We start from the raw sequence: 17,537 nt of genomic DNA, 5'->3' as shown, positions 1-17,537 counted from the left end.
GTAGCATTAATTGCGACTCCTGGCAATTGTCAGGGCAACCGCAAAGTTTTCAGATGTTGCCAGGAGCTAGATGAAGTCACTAGAGCTGGTAAGGACGTGGCTTTGCAGCGAGTTCCATTTCATTGCGAGATGTATGACAACAAATCAAGCACAAATTGCTGCTACCACCAACCAGCACTAAAAGGATTGTCACCGCCACAAGCAAGCCAACTAAAACAGGCCCTGCGTGGGACAGCATTGAGCATTGAGAGACCCAAAGAAGCGATTTCCACTCAACCTGCCAAAAGCAATAGCACGCTTTAGGCTATTCACTGGCCATGAGTCCACCAGTATCATCTTCATAGAATTTTAAACTACCCATGGGTAGAATATGTTTTCCATGTTTGGACTTCCATATCAAAACTATCGTGAGTTTATAGTGCAGCGCCTTACTTTTCGAAAGCCGGTTTTCATAACTGTTGCTACCTCAATCCTCTCACAAACTGGGTGATAACAGAGCATACGCTGAGTATCTGTGGTCTGTTGCTAAAACAAACTAATTTTTTCAGATATTTATTTGTTTTTACCCAGCTTAGGAACTCAATAGGGAGCTACTCAACTTCAAATGAAAATAAATTGAGTAAAAGGCTTTAGCAGAAAAGGGTAACGATGTCACTCTTTGTACCCACATAAGTAAAACTGGTCTCCGCAAAATAATGATTAAAAAATAAACCATTAATTAACAAAACACAAAAAAGGCACCTTCATTAACACTTACCTGACAGACATGCAATTGTACGTCCAATGAGGTTATAAAATTTTCTCTACATGAAGATGAAAATGCCATTTCAAAGTTAAGTTCCAATATCCTGAGTTCTCAACAGATCTTGTTCTTGGAAGAAATATAAAAAGACCTCTCCTTGTTTGTATGAAGTATACTAACAAAGTTTGACCAAGAGAAGTATTCATACTTAGGTATAGAAAAGATATGAGAACATGTGTTACATCCTTCTGTTTGTTTGGTAAATAAATAACTTGCACTGCATAGGAACATTAACACATGTTCATATGTATGTTCTGGGCACACATGTGACATTTTAAAAATACAGAATTCGTCAAATTATGTTAAGTGTACCAGTAAATTCAACTAAAACAAAGTAAAAACAAAAAAACACTTTATAATTGTAGATAACCAGTTTGGGGCTTGTGCAAAGTTGAATTAAAAGATGCTGTGAATTGATATTTATTTCTATTTGATACTGGCTTTTTTAATTGTTGATAGTTTACTTAAAATGGAGAAGCTCAAGGTAATCTGCTTTAAAGACGTATTAAGTTCTTTAAAGTCACCCAGCAAATTAAAAAATGTCATTTAAAAATGGATCATTAATTGCAATTATTTCTGACTTGAGCAGGCATTCTAACAAGCTTAATCACAACTGTTCTTCACAATAAATTACTCTACATATTACGAGACTCGTTTGAAAAGTCCGTGCAAAGTCAGAGAGATAGCACCACTGGAGCGTATAGAGGTTATGTTTAGTTAGTAGCATCTCTTGGAAGAACACACACCAAGTTTCAGCCAGATCGGTCTATTTCTTTGTGTTTGGCATTCGTTTGAATCGAGGAAGTCGAGTGAATTTCAAAAAATGGACGAAAAAGAATTTCGTGTGTTGATTAAACACTACTTTATGAAAGGCAAAACGCCTCAGGAGACTAAAGAGAAGCTTGATAAACATTATGGTGACTCTGCACCTTCGATTAGAACAGTTTATAAGTGGTTTCAAAATTTTCGGAGTGGCCATATGGGCGCACAAGTGACGCTGAACGTTTTGGACGCCCTGTTGAGGTTACTACTCCAGAAATCATTCCGCGATTGCTCACGCTTGACCAAAAAAGAAATCGTGTGAAGTGTTGCAAGGACGGTTTGCAGCTGTTCCAGAAGAATCCGCAGGACTTTAAGCGTCGTTTCGTCACTTTGGATGAAACATGGATACATCACTACACTCCTGAGACCAAGGGGGAATCTGCGCCAAAAAAGGCGAAGACCGTTCCTTCGGCCGGAAAGATTATGGCGATTGTCTTTTGGGATTCGCAAGGAATAATCCTCATCGACTATCTGGAAAAGGGTAAAACTATTACAGGTGCATATTATTCATCGTTATTGGACCGTTTGAAAACCGAGCTGCAAGAAAAACGCCCACGATTGGCCCACAAAAAAGTACTTTTCCATCACGACAACGCACCAGCTCACACCTCAGCAGTTGTGGTCGCAAAATTAATGGAAATAGGGTTCCAACTCGTTTCACATCCCCCCTATTCTCCAGACTTGGCTCCCTCGGACTACTATTTGTTCCCCAATATGAAGAAATGGCTGGCGGGAAAAAGATTTTATTCAAACGAGGAGGTGATTGCAGAAACGAATGGCTATTTTTCAGACTTGGACAAATCCTATTATTCGGAAGGGATCAACAAACTAGAGCAGCGTTGGACGAAGTGTATAAGCCTAAAAGGAGACTATGTTGAAAAATAAAAAAGGTTTACCTCAAAAAATTAAGTAGTTTTTATTTTTGCAGAGACTTTTCAAACGACCCTCGTAAGCTTGAGTTATTTAAATTAGTTCTTTAGTCTCAAAGATCTGCCACAATTAGAGTTACCTTAGAATTACCTTGACTTTTTTTTATATGAATTTTATTATTTATTTACTCCTACTTACATTTAAAATGATTTAAAGCAAAACAATCAAAAAAATCTCAATCATGCTGTTTCTCACTCAAAATGAAGCTATAGTTTTAAAAGTGGAATAGTTTCAATTCTATTTTAACATCTGCTTTAGTTTCTCTTGTTCTTCTAGTAAGGGAAGTAATTGTGGTCGTGCTGAGTTTGGATTTTGAGTTGTCAGGGTCTGCGAGTTGTCTGCGAGAAAATGAAAGATCTAACCCTATAACACTTAAGTTCCAAGGCAAAAAGTTTTGTAAGGCTTCAAACTTATAAGCCCCCTCTTAGCTTAATAACAAACGAATAAGTTAAAGATCCAAATTATATTTTGCTTAACCGGATTTCGAAGTTATTTTCTAGTTATAATGTGACTTGACTATTTCCTTTAGTCATAATCTAATTTTCTTGCCAAATAACCTGGAGTAGATGACATACTTAAACTTCCAAATACACGGAAATTATCATAGTATGAGAGAAGTTTGCCCTAACTCTTCCTAAAGAAAAACTGACCTAAAACACGATTGTCTTGAGAATGATGAATAGGACATAAGAAGGAGCCCTTCCATTACACAAAAGGATAATGTACTAATTCTCAAGATGCCTGAAATAGTACAGATAATAAGTCCAATACAATGCAAGGTAAATAAAATCAGGAAAAAGAACCTAAGTATACAGACCCTAGCATTGTATTAAATGTACATCACCAACTAAAAAGTAAACTTTCTACTCTAAATAGTATTTGGACATAAAATTTTAAAGTAAGTAAAATGTTTTTAAATTTAAGTAAACATTTTCGTTTATTTGGGTAAACATCAAATAAGTCTAACGAGAAGAAAACTCATTATCAATCTTCGAAAGATTACATAAGACGTATTTGAATTATCTTTTAAAATTCATTATTTTACCTTTCTAATAGATACGATAAACGTGCACAGCTCTCAAAAGCTGTCTTTTCAAAATCTAGTGAAAGTGTGTCTAAATTACGATATAACCAAGCCTTCTGTTACCTACCAATTAATTACACTTTTATATCGCTCCTCCTGCAGTCATTCTTTTGTTTTTTCTCCTCTCTCTCGTCCTTAGGAACGTATACAGGTTTTTAGTGGCAGAGGAATTATTATTACTGATCGGAATAAGAGCGACCTCAATCATCAAAGGCTGTTTATCCCAACTTCTCACCGAGAAAAAAGAAAACACTTGTCAGTCAGTCTATAAGTCTCAATGGAATATTTAAGAATATCTCCGACCAATAACCAACCTAAATTTTCCTTTAAAGACCCAAATATTCTGGACCTAAAAAGAGGACACTGAAACAAGGATTAAATTGTGGAACACACGGACTCCTGCAACCCATTTTCACACCGAATAAAATTAAGAGAAGACATTAATTTCCCTTCTTGAGGTTCTAAGGTGACCAGCGACAGGAATTTAAAGCTTCGTCGCCAGTTCTAACCAGCTCTTTGTAGCGGCCGGTTTAATGCCTTCTATAAATTTCTTAGGCTACCTTAAACTATTCATTTTCGTCCAGATCCTCACAAATTCGTACAACCTTTCTTGCAAGTTCCGTTGGTATATCGCTTCGTGGTAGCCAACGCTACGGTTCAGGTCCATAGAATGATGTGTGCTAGATCTTTTCCTTCATTTTTTTCATTGTTCTCTATCCTCGAAGTCCATAGAACCAGGATACTCGTATGTCTAACCTCAGCTTTGTGATCAAAGCATCGCATGCATTCTCCTACACTACTAGCATAGAATTTCCCCCAGCTGAATATAACTAACAATTTTTAGAGCTGGTTGTCTAACAGAACAAGATCCTTATGCACACTTGTTACTTTTCATTGCTTTTAAAACTTTGAATCGTTTCTATGCATTGTAATTTTTATTAGTTTAATCAAAAGTATTATTGAAGTTTACAAGAAATGTTCTTTTAGAATTTTGGTTTTTATCAATAGGCAAAACAGAAATATGAAACTTTGGAATAAACAACCAGTTTTTAATATTTATTCGAAGATAAAGCACGGTTTAGCTGTTAAAGTAGTCCTTTATGTTACACTTTGAACAAAGCAATACTATATAAATAGTTAATATTATGCAATAAATGATACATTTATTAGAACTATGGCAATTACAAAACAATAAATCGGACTGTAATTTTGAAAAAAATGTACATATATAGTCAATTTTAAATGTACTGAAGTATTTTAATATTACTTACCTAACTAACAATTATCGCCAGAAGAATGTCGAATGTTATTATTTCTTTTGTGTTTGTTAATCTTTTGTTCTGGAAAGTAGTGTTTTGTAGCTTATTACACGCTCTGCAAGACACATCTATTGTCCTGCGATGGTCTTACAGAGACGGGTGAGGTTGTATTAAGCGAGTGGGCAATACCTATTTCTTCAGCTTTAAGTTTAGGAGCGGGATGACGTGAGGAAAGGTTGAAGAATAGTTTTTGAAGAATTTTGGACTTACTGATCCTTGATGTGAACAACAACAGTAAACATCTGCTTAAATTATTAAGAATTTGTCTTCTTGGAAGCGTAATATGAGACCAATTGGCCTTACAAATAAGATCAATGGTATCTTGATTGGTAGAAGATGATTTGAATTGCAGAAAGCGAGGGTGACTTGAATTATTAGAAGATTGAAGCAAGATTTGTGATACTCAAAGTCTAGCAATTTGATACTTACTCCTAAGGCATTAAAACCCATCATGGACCTTAGCCTCCATCTAGAATCCCATCTAACAGTTTCTGGCCTGCGTTCTTGGCATCTGGTCCAGCGCACTAGTATTTCGAATACTTCTAGCAACCTGGTGCATCCAATATCATCAAAACCCTTCTAACCAGTCTATACAGGGTGATACGGAGGAGTGGTCGAAACTTGGGGAGGTAATTCTACAGCTCAAATGCAACAAAAAATATTCTCTTCATTTTGGCCCGATTCTCAATAGTGTCCAAGATATTTGCATTTTTAACTTTTCCGTCGATATTCGCGTTTTTCACCATAAAAACGGCCGTAACTTTTCTATCCTTTATCCTACAACAAATCTGCTTATTCCAAACGAAAGAGCATTCAATTTTCTATAATTTTGCTGGGTACAGAGCTTCAAAACGTTTCTTATAACAATGAAATTTTTACTTTAATGTCTAAAAAATTCGTTCTCGATGATTTCTGTTAAAATTTTCAACTGCATTTTTTCAATTAATAATGAATCAAGGAGTCACATAATTTCAGAAAAAGTTGCGCATTTATTGAGCTTCAAGATCATATGGATTTTTTTGGCTTTTAATAAAACCCTACCCCGAACAAAGGGGTGTAAATGCAGAAAAGTGGGATTTTGCGAACTGACTTTTCATTGCTAATTTACTCAAATGTTTTATTAAAAACCAAAAAAATCCATATGATCTTGAAGCTCAATAAATGCGCAACTTTTTCTGAAATTATGTGACTCCTTGATTCATTAATAATTGAAAAAATGCAGTTGAAAATTTTAACAGAAATCATCGAGAACGAATTTTTTAGACATTAAAGTAAAAATTTCATTGTTATAAGAGACGTTTTGAGGCTCTGGGTTAAGCAGATTTATAGTAAATTTAATGCTCTTTCGTTTGGAATAAGCAGATTTGTTGTAGGATAAAGGATAGAAAAGTTACGGCCGTTTTTATGGTGAAAAACGCGAACATAGACGGAAAAGTTAAAAATGCAAATATCTTGGACACTATTGAGAATCGAGCCAAGGTGAAGAGAATATTTTTTGTTGCATTTGAGCTGCTGAATCACCTCCCGAAGTTTCGACCACTCCTCCGTATACACCCTGTATATTGGAGTACTCTCCATGGAATATGATTCTCTTCCATCCTCATATTCGACTTAATGATTTTAACAAAAGTCTTCTGCAATAAGTCGTACAGTTCCCTCATATGTTGTAATCGACTTAGAGTTCTCACATCAATTCGACCCTCTGACAATTTTCCTTTAAAAAAAATGCAACGGCGTTATTTATCTTCTTTTTATTTTCAATCGCTCAGTTCTCTTCGATTAAGCACAAAAGTTAAGTTGGCTGTATCTTACGTCCATTTCTGGTAGTTCCACTCTTTGATTCTTGGCAGTCCAATAGCAGTATCAACGAGGTGGCATGACAAAGCATTGCCTTTCCTTATCCCTTGTCTTCCTTAAGGGGATCTAAGAATGTTCTAGATTTTACTAGGATGCTATTGCTCAGTATTTTTCATTGTTGCTCTCACTCAATTAACGTATTATTTATTCTCTTTGCTCAGCTCAAATTGGGGTTTACTGGTTACTCCACGATTCTACGACCCATCAGTTATTTGTCCATCTCGCAATTTGAGAGTTGGGTGATTGACAATTAGTATCTCACAGTTCTTGTAATAATTGTAAGATCCATGTAGAGGATTTCCTACAAAATCTTGACCGCCATAAGTTAGCTGTTGATGACCCTACCCATTCCAATTTTAAATATTTTCTCTTGTAGCGATTCTAGTTCAGCAAATTTCCTTCACACCAAGAATTGTTACTAATTATTTAAATTGTGTCACGAAGTTTAAGCTAAAAAAAGTCAAGTATAAGTAAAACAGAGATACTAATATCAATCTAACAAAAAACCTTCAAAACATAGAATGGAGGGCAGAATACCTGGGTGGTGTAGAAGATCTAGTCCATCAATCAGCAAATACAGGATATCTATTGTACTGATATTGTGACAATATCTAATAAAGAATACAAAAGTCATAGTCTTCGAGAATCAAAGCTTCAAAGTATTTTGGATCTTGTAAAGAGGATGATTATCTTTAAACTTTAATTGCCCATGTATCCGGTGAAGGGAAATCTAATGGAAAGAACATTTCAATACATGAATATCTGGCTACAAACTATTCTGAAATTTAATTAACTTAATCCCATTAATTTTCAAGAAATACTTAACCCGAGGATTTAGCTTTTTCTTTAGTAAAGCACTGTTGAATTTCACAACCGCAATCGCAGATCATATTTCAGGATAGAATTACTCCTTTATAAATCTAAAGTTACCTAATAATGCTATCCTTTCCTCTCTAGCACCGTAGCAAGGGGGTCGATTGTTACACTCGTACGAACGTCCATCGAAGATCTCTTTATTCTAGAGTGACTGATATTCAATTTGTTTAGTGCGTAATACTTGGCCTGAATAAAAAAAGATTGCAGTTCAAAGGCCTGTGCAGATCACCTCTTTGAATGTTTGCTGTTAAATAAAGAATAAGTCCAAAAAGAAATACTCCTTTGGGAAGATAATGGGTTTCACTATTCATTATTAGATCTGGACCCCTTCTAGGTTACGTATATTAAATCATATCAAAAGACTATTAGAGCTATTACAAAAGTGCAGTGAAATAACATACTTTATGAACAGGGCAGCATACTTGGACCGATCCTACACACCATCTATACTGCTGACATCCCTACCCATCCCCAAACCCTAATCACAACCTACGCCGATGGACACTGCCATACTATCTACCCACCCTGATCCTCTTCAAGTCTCTAACATTGTCCAAGAACACCTTGAGCTCATAGAAGCGTGGTGCCGAACATGGAGGATTAAACTTAACACTACGAAATGTATACAGGTGACATTCACATTACGAAGACAGACCTGCCCGCCACTAACTATTAACAATACTGACCTACCGACTTCCAAACAGGTTCGTTATCTAGGGCTTTACCTAGACAGCCGTCTAACCTGGAACCCTCAGACAAGACTTAAAAGACAAGAACTGAACAGACGTGACAGACTACTAAGGAGACTCCTTAGTTCCTCCATGAACGTACAAAACAAACTTACACTTTACAAAACACTATTACGACCAATATGGACATATGGAGCAGAATTGTGGGGCTTCGCCAAACCATCCAACATCCAACCTATCCAATCTTTCCAGTCTAAAGTCCTCCGCCGAATCGTTAATGCACCATTCTATGTCTCCAACCGCACCCACCATCATGATCTCAATATTCCCTACGTAAATGAGTTAATCAACACCCGATTCCTAAATTTCCACAGCCAACTCTCTGATCACCCAAATCCTCTAGCTCAATCACTATCCACATCGTCCCATCCTGACAATCCTCCACGTCGCTTAAAACGGCGTTGGCCACGGTGACCTCATTGCCTCCTAAACCCCAATAAGTTCCTAGAGAGTTCCAGCGCTGGCTGGTTTCTCTCATCCCGTCATCCTGGTTGTGGCACTGAGCCAGCTCTTTGGCACAATCGAATGTTTATCTGTAGCACATTTGCTAGATGTATATTTTGTACAGTTGCAAAAAAAATAAATGAACGGTTTGGTTACCCTAGCGGAGCTTAATTTCTGCGTAAAGATGTACATATATCAACTTTATATGTACTTTTGAATGATCCACAGAAAAGTTTTACTATTGCTTTTGAGCGAGCTCACTTTATCCTGGATGCCGGGATGTGCGGGACAAAGAATTGGCCTAAGAAAGTTCAATGTAAACCTATCATGAGTTCGAATCTTTTTGTTGTTGTCAAGTTCTGGGTACTCAGCTTATTTGAGACATGATGGTGTAATTTCACCGTTCCGAGACAGGCGAAAAACTACATTAAAGGCCGAACTACTAACAGACTCTGCAAACCAGAGAGCCGCATGGCTCTAAATGTTTTGGTGGACTCAGGAGAGAAGTCCTGGTCAATTAAGAGACATCGCTCCTCTTATCTTTTGCCATTGCAGAGCCGAAATATGAGCGAAAAATCCACACACTAAGCGTTGAGCATTGCTGATGCGTCTCTTAGGCTGTTTTGGAGCTTGTTTTGTGAGCATCGAGCTTGCATATGTGCTTCGAGTCGTAGGTTAGCTTTGGCTAACCAAGGAAACGTTATAATAAAGAACCATTGCTTAGCTCCCTCTATCAAGTAATCTACTCCATTGATTGCTTGAATTTCCTCCCTAAATACCAGTTGATTTTAGACTTTTGAAAAACAATAAACAGCTTGTCACGGTACCATGAAGAGGAGGAAGTTTATTAATTGGTTAATATTCAAATTTTCTGGCGGCTCATTCTATTTCCTTTTACAGATGAACGTGAATGCGTCCAAGTGCATCAAAACTTTCACAAAAAGCACTCTCTTTTTATATATATATATATATATATATATATATATAAACCATGCATTATTTCTCTCTATACCAAAATGAAAATTTTCTGCATTTCAAAGTAAATTAATAATTTGTAATTGGCAAAAAGAGAAAAAAGACGAGAGAAGATTGGCCACAGCAATCTCAAAAATTATTCATCACTATTTTAAGAAGTCGTTTCATTTTCTATAAAAAGTGGATTTATTTAGGTAAATGATGTAAATTAATTCTGCATAAAGTAAATTTAATAATTTAATACAAAATTTGAAATTTTTTGGTAATGATTAATTTCTATTTCAGTAGTAAATTATTCCACAAAAACTAACCTGTTCTTTTAAAAGAAATCTTCTATGTGGGTCAATGTTTATAAAAAATAAACAAACAAAAAATAATAGGATCTTACTTTCAACTTAATTTAATTTCCCGTAGGCTTAGTCCAAGAGCTTTATGATCGCTCACTAGTAAGTAGGATATCCTCAGCTCCATTTCCGCTTGTATGTACTTTTTACGAGGGTCGTTTGAAAAGTCCGTGAAAAGTCAGAGAGATAGCACTACTGGCGCGTATCGAGGTTATGTTTAGTTAATAGCATCTCTTGGAAGAACACATACCAAGTTTCAGCCAGATCGGTCTATTTCTTTGTGTTTGGCATTCGTTTGAATCGGGAAGTCGAGTGATTTTCAAAAAAATGCACGAAAAAGAATTTCGTGCGTTGATTAAACACTACTTTATGAAAGACAAAACGCCTCAGGAGACTAAAGAGAAGCTTGATAAACATTATGGTGACTCTGCACCTTCGATTAGAAAGTTTATAAGTGGTTTCAAAATTTTTGGAGTGGCCATATGGGCACAAGTGACGCTGAACGTTCTGGACGCCCTGTTGAGGTTATCATTGATAAAATCCATGATATGGTGATGGATGACAGAAGAGTGAAGGTGCGTGAGATTGCTAGTGCTGTGGGCATCTCGAATGAACGGGTACATAATATTTTGCATCAACATTTGGACATGACAAAGCTATCCGCAAGATGGGTGCCGCGATTGCTCACGCTTGACCAAAAACGAAATCGTGTGAAGTGTTGCAAGGACTATTTGCAGCTGTTCCAGAAGAATCCGCAGGACTTTAAGCGTCGTTTCGTCACTGTGGATGAAACATGGATACATCACTACACTCCTGAGACCAAAGAACAATCTAAACAATGGGTTACCAAGGGGGAATCTGCGCCAAAAAAGGCGAAGACCGTTCCTTCGGCCGGAAAGATTATGGCGACTGTCTTTTGGGATTCGCAAGAAATAATCCTCATCGACTATCTGGAAAAGGGTAAGGTGCATATTATTCATCGTTATTGGACCGTTTGAAAACCGAGCTGCAAGAAAAACGCCCACGATTGGCCCACAAAAAAGTCCTTTTCCATCACGACAACGCACCAGCTCACACCTCAGCAGTTGTGGTTGCAAAATTAATGGAAATAGGGTTCAACTCGTTTCACATCCCCCCTATTCTCCAGACTTGGCTCCCTCGGACTATTATTTGTTCCCCAATATGAAGAAATGGCTGGCGGGAAAAAGATTTTATTCAAACGAGGAGGTGATTGGAGAAACGAATGGCTATTTTTCAGACTTGGACAAATCCTATTATTCGGAAGGGATCAACAGACTAGAGCAGCGTTGGACGAAGTGTATAAGCCTAAAAGGAGACTATGTTGAAAAATAAAAAAGGTTTACCCCAAAAAATTAAGTAGTTTTTATTTTTGCACGGACTTTTCAAACGACCCTCGTATGTGCTGGAATAAAAAGAAAAGTTAATTGTAAAGATGAAGCTTCCGTTGTTCATCCAAGAGACAGGAAATTAATCGAACCAACTCAATGGGATTTTTTTTTTAAATGAAACAACTGACGCAATTATGTCTTGATTTTTTTGGGGGAGGTTAAACTATCTTCCCAGAAACTTCATGTAATTGAAAATCAAATTAATTCTGAGATGTTTTGTTGGAATAATAAGCAAATCATTTTTGGGATTTTTTTTTTTGCAAAAATAATTACTTTTTTTGCTTTACATTGTTTGAGCTAAAGTTTTAAGGCATACGAATGAAACACAGAAATTAGGCAATATCTAACCGTAAGTAGATCTGGTCTATCACTTCTGTTCACCCTTCTTATACAGGGTGAACCAGTAAGTATTGTCCCTAGGTCTACTGTGTGTAGTACATCTAAAGTGGAGTTCAATGACGTGTTGACCAACTTCATATTTTCCACTGTTCTTGAGTGATGTCATTTTAAATTTTTTTTTTTCTAAAATCATTACTTTTTTCCAATAAAAATGTTATTACTCAGAAAGTTTTAGTCCGAATTCGATTCTGATGGCACGGATAGAAAGACAGATAAATTTTCTAAAAATTGATACCATTTCGAAGCATAAGTTATTCTCCAAACAGCCTCAATCTTCCTCCGAATGCTGGAAAAATAAAAGTAATCGAAATTTTTAAGAAAACTCATTAGGCCCTTACGTGATCATTATTAGACCTAGATGCTGGCACTTTTTATGAAAGTTTACTTGTCTAATGGGCTTTCAAACGGTATATCATTTTCCAGGATTCCTTTTATCTTCGTATGGGAAATTACGCTTGTTTTTATAAGAAAACGTGTTCACGAGCACAACAGTATTAGTTTATCAAGTTGTTTAATTAATTGAAAACTCTTTTAGATGGACCAGTAGTCAATTTTTAAAGTTGATTGTCTTAATAATAAGGAAGTCAAAGGTTACAAATTGCACTTTAAAAAAACGCTAAATTAGATTTGTTTAGGTAGCATTGGATTTGACATTATCTATTGTAGCTACTCTAATAAAATAATCTATAAAAGCTCACGCCTTGACAACACCTGAATTCCATTTTATAACACAATTTTTTTTTTTTTTAATTTATTTTGTAATTTACAATCTGTATAAGTATATACAATAAGTAAATAGGATGTAAATAAGATGAACTGGTGCGGGAAGAGCAGGAGGAGAGAAACTACCCAGTGGTAGCACTCTCTGTAGGAGAGAGGAGAATGTGAGGAGGAGAATAATGACGTTTAGTTCTTCAGACTGTAAGGAAGTCGCGGGGCCACTGGCGATTCAATCGGCAAGTAGGATTGTTAGAGATGTCAGAGGAGGCGAGAGACTGTACTGCGAGAAGGATTAGAGCTAGTCGAGAGAGTAGTATGGGACTTTTGGTATTTAGTCTTGGCGAGTTGGTCTATGAAGGGAATGTTGAGGTCGTAGTGAAGAGTGAGGTTAGTCACCGTAGAGGATACTGTAAAAGGCTGTGTGGGAAAAGTTGGGGACTGAGCCCTAAGATGACACTCTGGATTTACAAGAGTGTAGTAAGACCCATGGTGTCACATGGGGCGGTGGCTTGGTGGGCAAAACCCTTGCAGGTGGGTGGAGTCCGGGCGCTCAGTGGTATTCAAAGGCTAGCTTGCCTGAGCGTCACTGGTGCCATGAGGACTTCCCCTACTGCGGCCTTGGAGGTTTTGTTAAATCTGCCCCCATTGCACATATACATTCAGGGCGTCACAAGGGCCGTTGTCGTTAGGCTTATGGAAGGACAAGCTCCTATCACCGTCAGGCATGGAGGAGCATATCAAGAGTTGTACGAGGAGCTGGAGGCCGATCCTATTTTGGGTCTGCCTTCGGATTTTATGACTCCCAAATATAACTTCGACAAGCCGTTCAAAGTCTGTATTGGAGACCGGGAGGCTTGGAGACGTGGACCCCCAGTGGTGGGAGATTCAATGTGGTACACTGATGGCTCAGGAGATGGGAGGAGGGTGTGGGAGCGGGAGTGTACGGGGTGAAGCCGAAATGTAGCTTTTCGGTTAGCCTAGGGAAACTAGCTACAGTTTTTCAGGCTGAGCTAGCTGCAATTAGGTTCTGTGCTACCGAGATTGAAGGGCGAGGAATTATTAATTCTAAGGTCGTAATTTTCTCGGATAGTCAGGCTGTTCTACGGGCAATTAGTTCCTATCAGGTTAACTCAAAACTGGTGTGGGACTGTCTGGGTGCCCTGAAGGAAATCAGTGACCAAAATAAGGTCTTTCTGGTCTGGGTACCTGGTCATTCAGGACATAAGGGTAACGAAGCGGCAGATTTATTGGCCCGGGAAGGCTCTGCGAGATACTTCGTTGGCCCGGAGCCCTGTTTTGGGGTTCCGAAGTGTGTTAAGACTGCGACCATTAATTTATGGGTGCAGAGTAGGTCTCAGGAGTGGTGGCTTGCCACCACTGGGCAGAGACAGGCGAAGGAGTTTATTAAAGTCTATTCGCCGAGGCTGACTGCAGAATTAATCCGTCAAGGCCGTGGGGCTATCAGGATGATTGTAGGCCTATTAACTGGCCACTGCAGACTCAGAAAACACATGCATCGCATGGGCCTGGCAGATGATAGCCTCTGTAGGTTCTGTCAGGAAGAGGAGGAAACGGCACTACATGTGTTGTGTCAGTGTGAGGGGCTCGTGTGGCTAAGGATGTTACTTCTCGGGGAGGAAAAACCAAGGCCTGAGAGCTTTACCCAAGAGTCGCTCTCCAGCATTAAGAGTCTAATTAAAAGGACAGGTCTGGAGGGTGAGCTTTAAAGTTAGGGGAGTCACAATAGACCCAAAGAGGTCGCAGTGGCGTAGGCCCTGAGGCCGCCCTAGTTTAATCTAATCTAATCTAATCTAGTCACCGTAGAAAGGAGCATCAGCTATCTGTCGAAGTAGTTTTGATTGAAATGTCTTGTACAGTCCGTATGTTTGTAGGTTTGGATGAACCCCACAGCTCTAGTCCATAAGTCCACATAGGTTTGAGGATAGTAATGTATAGTAATCGTTTGAGTTCAATGGGTAATTTGGAGCATCGTCCAAGAAGTCTGTAGAGCAGTTTCGCACGTTTTGTCATTGCTTGTCTTTTAAGGTCTAGTGTGTGGGTTCCACCGTGAGTCGTATGTCTAGGTAGAGCCCAAGGTAGCGCACCAGTTCTGTACAAGGAAGAGGATTGCTTTTGAAGAGTACAGGTGGACAGGAGCACCGCCGGAGAGTAAACGTGGCATGCTGGCATTTCTGTGAGTTCACAAAATTTATTAATTAAATTGTGATCATTAAGAAAGGGGGAAAAAATGGCGAGATTGTTCATTTCATGAGTAAGATCAATAAAAGGTTTTTTGAATGAAATAGTCATATAAACTACGATTTTACAGCAAATAATTTATACCACGAGAATCCTTTGCTTTCCTTGTTATCAAACAGAAGTTTAGTCTCCTTAACTACTTTTAGAGGCAAATAAAGAGAAATTAACTTTAATTACAACCAATTCTTTGCATTTATCATTAATGATGATATGGATGAAGTAATTCTATTGAATTGTATGAAAGATGATTATGAATTTGATTACAATATTGTTCTCTTCAAAATGCAAAATAAGATCGCTATTGTTAAGTACAAAACAAATATCGTAGAAAAGAAAAGAACAAATTTAAAAGAACTACAATAACAAAATTATATTTAAAAAAAGGAAACTTCCGATAATAAAAAAGTTATATTGGAATGAGCTTTGTAATGGGTGAATGCAACATAAAAATTTGTGAATAATTCAAATGCAAATAATGGTAGTACAAAGAGAAATCACAAACAAATGATAATAATTTTCACATCAGTGCTGGTGATACCATCTTAGAGAGAACATTAAATAGTAACCTTCCTCTCTTGGAAGCGGTGAGTAGGTTTCAGTTTGGATGCAAGTTTAAGCTTATTTAAGCTAGTTTTTTTAAGCATACCTCGAAGCTTTATTTACTTCACTTTTAGTTCCCTTCCACAAAAATAGATTACAAGATCTTTTACTCTACTCGGAATTTCGTTAACCATCAACAAAGCTCTAATCAAAGATCATTTTTTGTTAGTTTTGCTATAGTTTTTTATGTTTCACGCTTACAAGGAGAAATGGGCCTCTCCATTAGGAGAGATGATCATAACACATACCATAAATTTACCAAGGGTTATAGAATTTGATAAGACTGACTTATTGATAAGTAAAAACTATGTAATAAGGTTTAAAAGAAAGATATTTTTTGATTGAAAAAACAAAACTTTTCCTATTTAAATGGACGATAACCTCAGCAATGTCTGTTTTGATGGTTAGTGAACTTCTGCAAAGGGCAGAATGCCTTTTTTGCATTTGTGATTTGCCTAGGTAGGCTAAATAAGGAACATTCAAGTATTTGTCAACAGATATGAAAGAAAGTAAAATGCCGCATTGTGTGGGAGCACATCTTATATTCTGAACAAATTTTGGAGCAACAATTTGGTCTTTGTCAACTAAATACTCTTTTTACTTGATGAGAAAGGTAGCTGTTAGGTCTCGGATGTCCCGTATCTAGATTAAAGGTTCTATGATCGCTAAAGAAGACTTTTCTGCTTCTTCTTTTAGTGCGTTTCGGTCTTCGTGGATCTCTTCAACTCTAAAAGCGATTCTTCACCATATTCTTACGCCCAGGTTTCAAATGTTATCCAGCCACCTTTTCATTTGGCTTACTGCCTTCTTCCTACTACCGGGTACCCCTCCAGCAATTTCTTAAAAACTTCTTGATGTAGGAAGCAATCATTTGCTTCTATCCTCACCATCTCAACTATTCTTTTCTTTTCTATTTCACCAAATCCTGCCCCTGTTTGTTTTTTTAATGTTAATTTTTTTGGTTTTATTTGATCGTTAATTTAGTTACAATCAACGCATTTTATTGCGTTATAAGCAACAATAAACATATCAATAAATAACATATCACACTCAGAGTTAAGAAGTTAGTAACAGTCTAATGACATTTTACTTTCTACTGACTCTCGTCATCCGAGAGGAGATCGAGAGGCCACTGTCTTTTAAGACGTCTAGAAATGTTGTCTGGAAATGCTCTGGAAGATAGATGCTGTACGAGTGGACTGTGATGAGATTGAGATTTCTGTAACAGGTTTTAGCAACTTGTGTGATGAAAGGAATGTTTATGTCTGTGTGAATGGTTTGATTGGTGACGTAGAAAGGAGCGTCAACTATAGAGCGAAGAATTTTAGACTGCAAGGACTGGGATCCTTTGGAGGTTTTGAGCGTTTGGTTGAACCCCAGCCATAAGCCCAGACCAGCTTTAATATACTTACATAAATAAGTCTGTTGTTGTCCAGAGTTAGTTTTGATCTGTTTTCGAGTCGTCTTTTCAGTTGTCGGAAGCGTCTGTTGAGTTCTGTTTTCTTAAGACGTGTATGAGGGTTCCATGTAAGTCTTTTGTCAAGGTAAAGCCCAAGGTAGCGGACTACGTTGACTGCTGGTAAAGGAATTAAATTGTGAAAGATAGGAGGAAGAGTGATGCGTCGAAGAGTGAAAATAATATTTTGAGATTTTGTCTCGTTCAGTTTGATAGCCCATTTTTTGAACCATTTTTCTAAGGAGGCGTGGTCTGGCTGAAGGTTTCTGTGAGCTATTAATGGATATATTAAAATTTAAATTAAAATAAAGTGCGTCAATTTATTTTATAAAAATGGAATACCATATCTAAACTATGAATCCTAACAGCTTTTGAGGAAAGCTCACATGAAATCCGGATAAGCGTCACTACTTCCGGAATAAAGATGGCTTCCCAAAAGGAACTAGATCTTCAGGAAAATTCTAAGACGGGAAGTGTACTATTGAGCCAATA

This window comes from Rhodnius prolixus, unplaced genomic scaffold (genome assembly GCF_049639745.1).
Source record: "Rhodnius prolixus isolate KJV_2025 unplaced genomic scaffold, Rpr scaffold_9, whole genome shotgun sequence".
Taxonomy (NCBI): Eukaryota; Metazoa; Arthropoda; class Insecta; order Hemiptera; family Reduviidae; genus Rhodnius; species Rhodnius prolixus.
The sequence above is the reverse complement of the archived record's forward strand: the minus strand, read 5'-3'. Positions refer to the sequence as shown.